Here is an 8807-nt window from a genome sequence, read left to right on the forward strand (position 1 = left end):
TCTAAGTCTGCCTGGCAGTTGTAAGCAGTAATGAGGAGACAGTTGGTTCTGTTCTCATTTTTTTTCATTATTTTTTTTCTTGCTGAGAAGTGGGAATATTCCCTGCACATACATGGGTGTGGTAGGTTGGCCTTGACCAACAGCCGAGCACCCACACAGCTGCTTGCTCACTCACCTTTCCTGCAGCATGGGGAGAAAAGAAGGAAGGTGAGAAGACTTGTGGATGGAGATAAAGACAATTTAATAGGGGAAGCAAAAGCTGCGTGTGCAGGCAAAGTAAAATAATAATTTAACATCTGTCATCAGCAGGCAGATATTTAGCAGCTTCCTGGCTAAACAGGGCCTCAGCATACATGGTAGCTTGGGAAGGCAAACATGATAATCACAAATGTACTCAAAACCCTCCTTTCATCCTCCATTTATTTGCTGAGCATGCTATCATGTTGCTTGGAACATCCCTTTGGGCATTTTGGGTCAGCTGTCCTGGCTCTGTCTGCTCCCACCTTGCCCACAAAGTGAAAAAAGAGAAAGCCTTGGTACTGTGCAAGCATGTTCTGTGACAGCCAAAACGCTGATGCGTTATCAACGCTGTGGGTCACAAATCCAGATGGCAGCACCATATGGGCTGCTACGAAGCATCCAGCCCAGCCAGACCACTGCGATGGGACAGCAATCAGACAAGAAAGGTAGGCAACCTTGTGTCTTATCTGGTGCTGTGCTCACCAGTTGTGATACTCTTCCAACAAACATCTCTCATCTTTCCTGTCTTCTGACAAAAGTCTTTGTTTTCCAATGATCTACAAAGAAACGAATGAAGCTGAGTTTGTTTCCCCTCTGCTTTTGCTGGAAGGACTCTGGGTTTGAAGTCCTACAGCACACCACCTTTCTTCCAGAACCTCTTTATCCCTGGCAAAGTGGTCAGTTATGCCTGGATTTTCTATATACACCGATAAAATACTGAAAATTTGAAGAATCCTCACTGCAAGGTTTTGAAGAAACATGACCAGTAGGGTTTGGTAGAAAAAGAAGTGAACAGGCTGTTTCCCTGTGATCAAGTAATGGAAAATGTGACGCAATTCAGAAGAACATTGCCAAGCCATCTGTGGAAGAGAAGATGTCTTTCCTGGAACAGCATCAACGCAAAGTTGAGAGGATCACAGAGCTGAGAGACCTCAGTGTGCTGGTGTGGGGAAGTTGCGCCACCAGCAGCAGCAAAGGGACTGTCAACTGCCAGGAACATTGCACGTTGTTGGAACTGCTCCTCATCCAGCCACAGCGTCTGTAGCACAGATTAGGTTTTTCTGCACTGTTCATCTTTTAACATCTGTGATCTGTTACGAGTCGCTTTGTGAAACAGAAGCTGGGAACACTGGCTGCAGCCCAGGAGTGAAAGTTCTTGGCAGCCTCGGATGGCAGAAGGCATTGCAAGTTACACACTGCTTGCTGTGTTAACACATAGGAATACGAAAACTGTGGATTTAGGCTATGAATTGAAATTATCACTTTCAAGGAAGAGACAGTGAAAGGTCTTTTAAGAGTTACTGGGTTGAAAGTGTGAAAGTGGCAGAGAGTACTGGACAAAGCAGGTTGGGAAGGAAAGATGGTACCGGACCAGCTGCTGGCATCAACCTAATCTGGAGATTTGGGATGTTTGGACAGAAGAACTATCCACATGCAAAGGTGTCACTTTGCAACCAGAGGTCAAACCATCAGAGCACTGGCATTTCCGATTGAGGACACACATCTTGTGGAGGTTATTTAGCGTGAGAGGCTGCCTGGAAGCTGTGCATCAGATCCAGCTTCTCACCAGAAAGCCAGCAGTCAGCTGCTGGGGATGGAAATGTGCAGAAATGGTGGAAAATGAGTTAACCTGTCGATAGCTATCACCAGGGATGTGCAGACTCACCTTTCAAACCGTGTTGGACAGCATGGAAGTGATCCTGAGTTTCCTACATATGGGATTAGAGTGGACAAGTTGTGACTGATTTCCAATGGCACGGTCGGCAGCGGGAGCAGATGCCAAGGCTGAATTTGGCAGAGCCTGACTCTGGTGGATGTGGCAGGCACAGAACAGTTACGGTGCAGTTCGGAGAGCATTTCTGGCAGGTGGGGAGGGAGATGATTTTCTAAACCAAGATGTGAAAGTGTAAATAGTCAGCACTGAAACACTTAAGATTCATCCAGCCCATTATCGCAGAGACCAACATGGAGAAGGAAATCAGAATGGGGAACTGGAAGCCTAGAAAAGCATACAAAGATGTAATGATCACATGCAAGACTTCATTGGTGTTTTCAATATTTCCAGCAACAATAGTTCTTATACATGATATCTTCATGTTTAGTACCCCTTGATTTATACTTTTTGTGCCTGTAATATTTTCCATTAACTTTTTAAGATGAATATAACCAGTCCTTATATCACAAACAAAAAGCCATTTTGTGTTTTTTTTTTTTTTTTTTCAAATTCCTCTTCAGTCTTTCTTTTCCTGTACTGGGAAATGCTGCATAAATATCCTTTGAAGAGAAATGAGCACAAATACAGGCCAGGCAGAGAGTGGACTGAGAGCAGCACTGATGAGAAGCTTTTTCAGATGGATGGACCAGGACTTCCGTACAGATAGAAATATCATTGCATCATGGAGTTCCAATGGCATTTTGGATTTTTGTTTTGTTTTGCTTTCTACACCTACCTAGTAACTTATGTTCCAGAGCTCTTCAAAATTGACCTGATATTTTTATGATCTAATGAATTTGCTGATCTCTTTGAACATAACAACTTGTTCAGTACACGTTACACTATATGGAAACACAAGAGTTTTCATTCATCTATATAGAATTCTATCATTTGTTTTATTGCTCAGTTATTGTTACTATGAGGACCATCTCCAGCATTTTGTCATGGCCTGAGACCTGTGCCACTTGCCAGCTTTGTCATCTTGCTCTTTACCCCTTTTCTAAATAATTTATGAATGTTGACATGCACAGGCTCCATCGAGAATATCCAGGACTTCTTCCTTTCATTGAGAAACAGATCGAATCAGCCTTTCTTTTTTTTCTCTTTAAACCAGCTATTTATTAAGCTGAGGACTGTTTTTTTTTTTTTTTTTTTTTTTTTTTTTTTTTTTTTTAATTATTATTATTTTTTTTGCTACAGCAGCCTGGTTTCTGTAAATCTATCGTGGAAGTTGTCCATGTAGATAATCAACCATAGATCTTTGTTTGGAGGGACACATTTACCATTTCCTTTGGTAAATGCTACTGGAATTGCAAGGCAGCTCTCGTCTTCGCTGAACCCACAGAGACCTTTCTTCAGTTGTAGGGAATCGTGGTTGGAAAGAGAAGACTTGTCTGGAGAGAGAGCAAACAGCCATCGGAACAGCAAAAGAAACGAGCAGCAGGAGGACTGTGAGAGTGGCAGGGGTCAATGGCATGGAGATTAGCAGGTTGTCACCATCACAGCACATCTATCTGCAGCTACTGAGGACCTCCAACCAGGAAATGGACAGTCAGAAAGATGCAACAGCTTAAAATGAAAATTCAAACCTTTAAGAAGGGAAGATAGGATAGGAATCACAAGACAGTGTGATAAGGAGAGATGTAATTCCTGATGGCTCACACAAGCGGGGCTGGATGGACAGACAAAAAGGTTGATCTGTCAGCACCTAAAGGGTACAAAAAGGTACCTTCAGAGCCAAGTCATACCCACCCAGGAGCTGTGAGGAGGACTTGGAAGCCAGTGTTGTCCTCCTTGTCACAGCAAGGAACCCCAGACAAGCAGGTGGGTAGAGGTGTCCTGGTGCCCAGCCACTGACTAGACCAAGGACATCTCCTTGGTACCTGCCTGTGGGTGTGGAAGAGTTTTAACTCGGAACAAGATCACCTCCACCATGATCTCATGCTGACATCTGCTATGCTGCTGCTACAATGTCACGTTTTCCTATACAGTTGAGCATTGCCACTCCCTTTTTATTGTAATTCTACCTACTCTACAGGAAAGCACCGATCCTATGGCTCCACAGATGTCACTGGGAACCCTTTGAAAATTTGTTGGCATATTGGCCACTTTCCTGTCCTCCAGAACCGAAACAGTTCTGAGTAAGAACTTATTCCAGCTGTTTCATCTTTTACTCCTTTAGGGTTTTTGTTTGAACATGGGGACATAATCCGATTAATTCACACACTCGTTACTGTTTTGAAACTTCTACCTGCATCTCAGATTCAGTCAAATCTGAGTTCTCAGCAGCAAAAGCTCCCAGGGTAGGAAGCTCTTAGGCTCTTTTGTGATGCTTATAGATATCAGTATCTAACTTCTGATAGCCTTATCTTGGAAGACTCATTTTATGCTTTGATCTTAAAAGCCTTCTAGCACACTTCCCCCGCCCCCTGATGTTTGCAAACAAGTTTGTTGTCCCTTATATTGCCTGCCCATTTGGATGTAAATTCAGTTTACTCAAGGCTTTTTTCTAGCATCTAATGACTGCCTTAACCCAGTTCTCCTCCCTCTCCAAGTCTTTTTGGGCTTGGTGGCACACATTTACTCTTTAAACAGGCTCCAGTGACCTGCAAACATTTTGTCCTTTGGAATACTCTTTTTTATTTATTTATTTAATTGATTGTAGCCTCAGTTTCTAGTCTTTTTTTCTTTTTCAAATGGAAGACTAAGAACATAGAAAACCTTGTTTCAATGCATAAAGGATGAAACAGCTAGAACAGTTTATACTCCATCCCACTCCAAACTCCGAGCTAGCTCTTGCCCCATCTCCTTGTCATGCTTCTCTAAAATTAATGCACAATACCTGCCATTTCCCCAACACATCCACCACCTTTTCATCTTTCCCATATTATTCTCTCACCAAAGCCAGTCAGCAGCCACCAATTTGGTTTTGAGCAGAAATACATGCTTATTTTTGTACTCCAGCTATCACGCATAAGAAGTGGTGTTTAAGCTCAACAGTCAAACCTGGGCTGTCCAAGTGGTAGAGCCAATAACTCAAGCCCAAGAATCCAAGTGGATTTGCCGAGAATTCGAGCAGTTGCTGGATGTTACCAGCTTAGCAGGCTTTTCTATTTCTGATGGATGCCCTGTGTTGGCATCCCTGTGGATCTTAGCTGGGCTGTGACTCCTTGGCATGCTCCATCTCCCATGGTTAGCTGCTGGCAGCTGCCACCATCCTCTCTGTCCTTGCAGCAGGTTGTGGTTCTTGTATCAGGAGTAAGCTTTAGAGCCACCTTGCACACCAGCAGACAGATGAGAACTGTTTTCAGCTACGGCCTCACAAGAAGACACTGGGGTCACCAAACTAACAGTTTCTCCAGCCCAAGCTTGTAGTGTACCACAGCCAGCCAGGAGCTGAGAAAGAGCAAGTTCACAAGAACTGGCAAGGACAAGAAGCACCAACGCAGCTGCTCCTTAAGGAAATGCTGGGGAACTCCCCAGGCATGGTCAGAAACATCTCACCATGTAGGGAGCAGTGGGAGTGGGGCTGCTGCAGCCCGGGCAGTGCCCTTGCTGCCCAGGGAGCTGGGCCAGAGCAGGGTGCTGATGGCAGGACCCATAGGTAATCCTAAGCAAGATGAGATGATGAATCCAGTTCTGGGTCCATCCCAGAGTACTTGGGAGCAGCAGGAGATGTGAACAGAGACGGGATGAAACTTACACCAGATGTGCATGGAGGATATAAGACTGGGGGAAAGTCACCTACAATCTAGGTCTGAGACCCAGCCGAGAAATAAAGCTGGAGGCAGAACTGAAGACAAACCCAGCTGCTCACACCATGACTGGGTGCTCAGGCCTGACTTGAAGCAGAGCTCAGGGGCCATGTTCAGAGGAGGTGGGAGGAGGTCCCAGAGGTCCCAGGTGAGGTTGTTCAGGGCAATTAAAGCACATTAATGCCCTCAGGGCCCTATTAGTGCTGTAGCAAGGGAAGCAGGTTCTAAGGGGCCTTGGGTTGGCTGCTTAAGCATTCAGACTTTCCTATCTTCTATCCTCAGCCAGCACAGGCTGACTTCCCTGCAGGGACACCAGCTGCCACAATCCTCGCTAAAGGGGACAGGACCCAGCCCAGCCTCCGGGGACTGAGCAGCCACCTTGGCAGCGACTTGTGGGAGATGCAGAAAGAGGTGGGGGTGCAATGGAGAGGTGTAAGTAGAGCACTCGGTCAGGTGTGTCTGGGTGTTACCGATCCCCACGCCTTTAGTAAGCGGAGAGACAGGAAGAGAAGTTTCTGCAAACAAGAAATCTAGGAAGTACTTAGGGAATCTGAGGGTGGTTTGGGAGAGGAGATTTTTTTTTTGTTTTTTTTTTTTCTTCCCCATTTTTTTTCCCACGCTGCAGATTGTGATGTTTTAGGTAGAACTCAAACATTTTTGAGTACTCAGACTCTGAAGCTATGGGAATCTCGTCCTGTTTGGTGGGTTAGAAAATGATGTGATGCACACTCAGGAGGGGACTTAGTAAGGTGTTAGTGGCTGAGACCAGAGGTGTGAGGTTTGCTGAGCTTTTAATTTGCCACTGCTAATTGCTCAAGTGCTGGTCTGTCCTTGGCAGTTCATCCAAGTGGTGCCACCACAGAGAAATGCGGGGCTTTCTGTAGGTATTGCTCCTGGCAGGCAGCCTGTCTGGGTCTTCATGTCAAATAATCTCTGTGCCTAATGATGATCCATGGGAGAGCGGTGAAAGGAGAGTGATGCCAGACCTCAAGGGAAAGGGGAGAAAAGCCCCATGAGCAGGCAGGGCCCTACTGAAGCTGCCTTTAGAAGCTGCATGAATGACCTGTGGTTTTGCCTCCCTGCCTTGAGCACTAGGAAAGGGGCTCTCTTCTTCCTTCTCAGCAGGGCTCTGCACATCCAGGGCAGGGCAGGACAGGACGTCATGTTGTGATGATCTGGTTAAACCGTTCACCTAATAAGACTTAAATAAGGTATAGAAAAGTGCTTCCTGCTAGCTCAAACTTCATGTTTTCTGGGTTGTAGCAGTTAACCAGCCACTAGGGTTTATGTATTGCCTCCTTAGGGAGCATGTAGCCAAGTGTGCCACTCTCCAGGGAGGCCTCGATCCCTAGGGATTTATCAGCAACTAAATTATAATACTTGGGTAAATCTCCCCTAAGCTGTAGGGCCCTTTGGGCCTCAGTGACTCACTGTTAATCATAGAATAGCTTGGGTTGGAAGGGACCTTAAAGCTCATCCAGTTCCCCACCTCTGCCACAAGCAGAGATGCCACCCACCAGATCAGGTTGGACAAGGGCCCGTCCAGCCTGGCCTTGAGCATCTCCTGGGAGGGGGCATCCACAGCTCCTCTGGGCAGCCTGTTCAGTGCCTCGCTACCTTTACAGTGAAGAATTTTCTCCTCCTGTCTAATCTAAATCCATCTTCTTTTAGTTTAAAACCATACCCCCTTGCCCTATCATTATCTACCTGAGTAAAGAGTCCTTCTCTATCCTTTTTATAAGACCCCTTTAAGTACTGAAAAGCTACAATGAGGTCTCCCTGGAGCTTTCTCTTCTCAAACCTGGATGCAGGTAGGGCCACATGAGGGTAGAGCAGAGGGAGACAGTCACCTCCCTCGACCTCCTGGTCACACCTCTGTTGATGCAGCCCAGGATGCAGATGACCTTCTGGGCTGAATCATGTCTGCTTGTCCTCTTACTCCACAGTCTTCAGTAGTTTGGCTGGTTTTTGGCTGCAAAGCTTGTTTTCACACAACAATCTATCTGAACTCCAGGCTGAGCTGGGCTGCAAGTGCTAATGAAGCCCAACTGCAGTTTTAATCTGGGAGAAGGAGGATGCCCTGGGCAGCTGCTGTGGTTTCCAGGTCTCCAGGTGAAATTCTACTCCTGGTCCTTCACCTGCCCCACCAGGGAACAGAGGATGTCAGCACAAGCTATTTTGGTGTGGGAGGAAACACGTTAGAGCTTATTGCCTAAGTCTACAGCTACATGTTTTGGAAGGAAGCTGAGCCATTGCTGCTAAATAGGTCTCAAAGACAGCTGTTGATAATATGGTACGTCTGTGCATAAACAAATACATGTAACCCTTTACTTTGCTCTGCTTTGGAAGAACTTGATCAAGTGTGTGTTTCTGGGTGTGACATCAATGTGCGGGAGATTGTGAGAAAACGCTCAGTATATGTGCCCTGGCACTTCTCGGGTGTCTTGTCACTGAAAGCTTGGTGGAGCTCAGCCTCTGGAGCACACTGACACGCTACAAGGTCAGGCTGAGGACCAGCAGTGTGCTGTATGGCAGCATTTGGAAGCAGCAAGGGAAACGAGCAGATGGCTCTAGGGTTGGGGACTGTCTCAGGGGAGCATTAGGAACGTCAGTGCTACCAGGATGTACACCGTGTTGTGCTCTGTGCATGTTTAAGAGTTGGTGTGTCCGCTGTGAGTGAGCAGGACACCGCCGGCATAGCCCAAATCTTCCTAGACTTGTGCAATGGGGATGGCTCTGCACGTGAACCCTTGAACAAACCTGTCCATCAGCCCAAACGGCTGCTAGGTAGCTTGTAGCAAGAGGGGAAGCTCTTGCTACTGGCTGTCTCTTGTCCAGCTGTGGTGCCAAGAGGACTTTCCTTAAGAGTGGCTTTGGTGCAGCGTGCTGGTCATGGGTCAGTTCCAGCTGCCCCAGTGGGGGAGCTGTAGGTGCAGAAAGTTGGGGCTGGAGCCCAGCTCTAGGCAGGGCTGGGGGCTCTGTGCTTCCCGAAGGATTTGGCCCGAGGAACACTGGAGAGAAAAGGGCAAGGGGCTGTGGGAGGCGAATTCTGTGTTGCTTCTCTGTTGGGTGTAAGGGAAGTGATGAGGACACGTGAG

General features: G+C 46.6%; 1 long non-coding RNA gene across 1 annotated transcript; it reads right to left on the reverse strand.

Moving 5' to 3' along the window:
- Positions 1 to 3810: 3810 nt before the first annotated feature.
- On the reverse strand, positions 3811 to 6610 carry LOC137844114 (uncharacterized). Its single transcript, XR_011089829.1, has 2 exons — positions 5658 to 6610; positions 3811 to 5564 (listed from the first exon to the last, which is right to left on the reverse strand). It is a non-coding gene; the product is annotated as an uncharacterized lncRNA (long non-coding RNA).
- Positions 6611 to 8807: the final 2197 nt, after the last annotated feature.

This window comes from Anas acuta, chromosome 24 (genome assembly GCF_963932015.1).
Source record: "Anas acuta chromosome 24, bAnaAcu1.1, whole genome shotgun sequence".
Classification (NCBI taxonomy): Eukaryota; Metazoa; Chordata; class Aves; order Anseriformes; family Anatidae; genus Anas; species Anas acuta.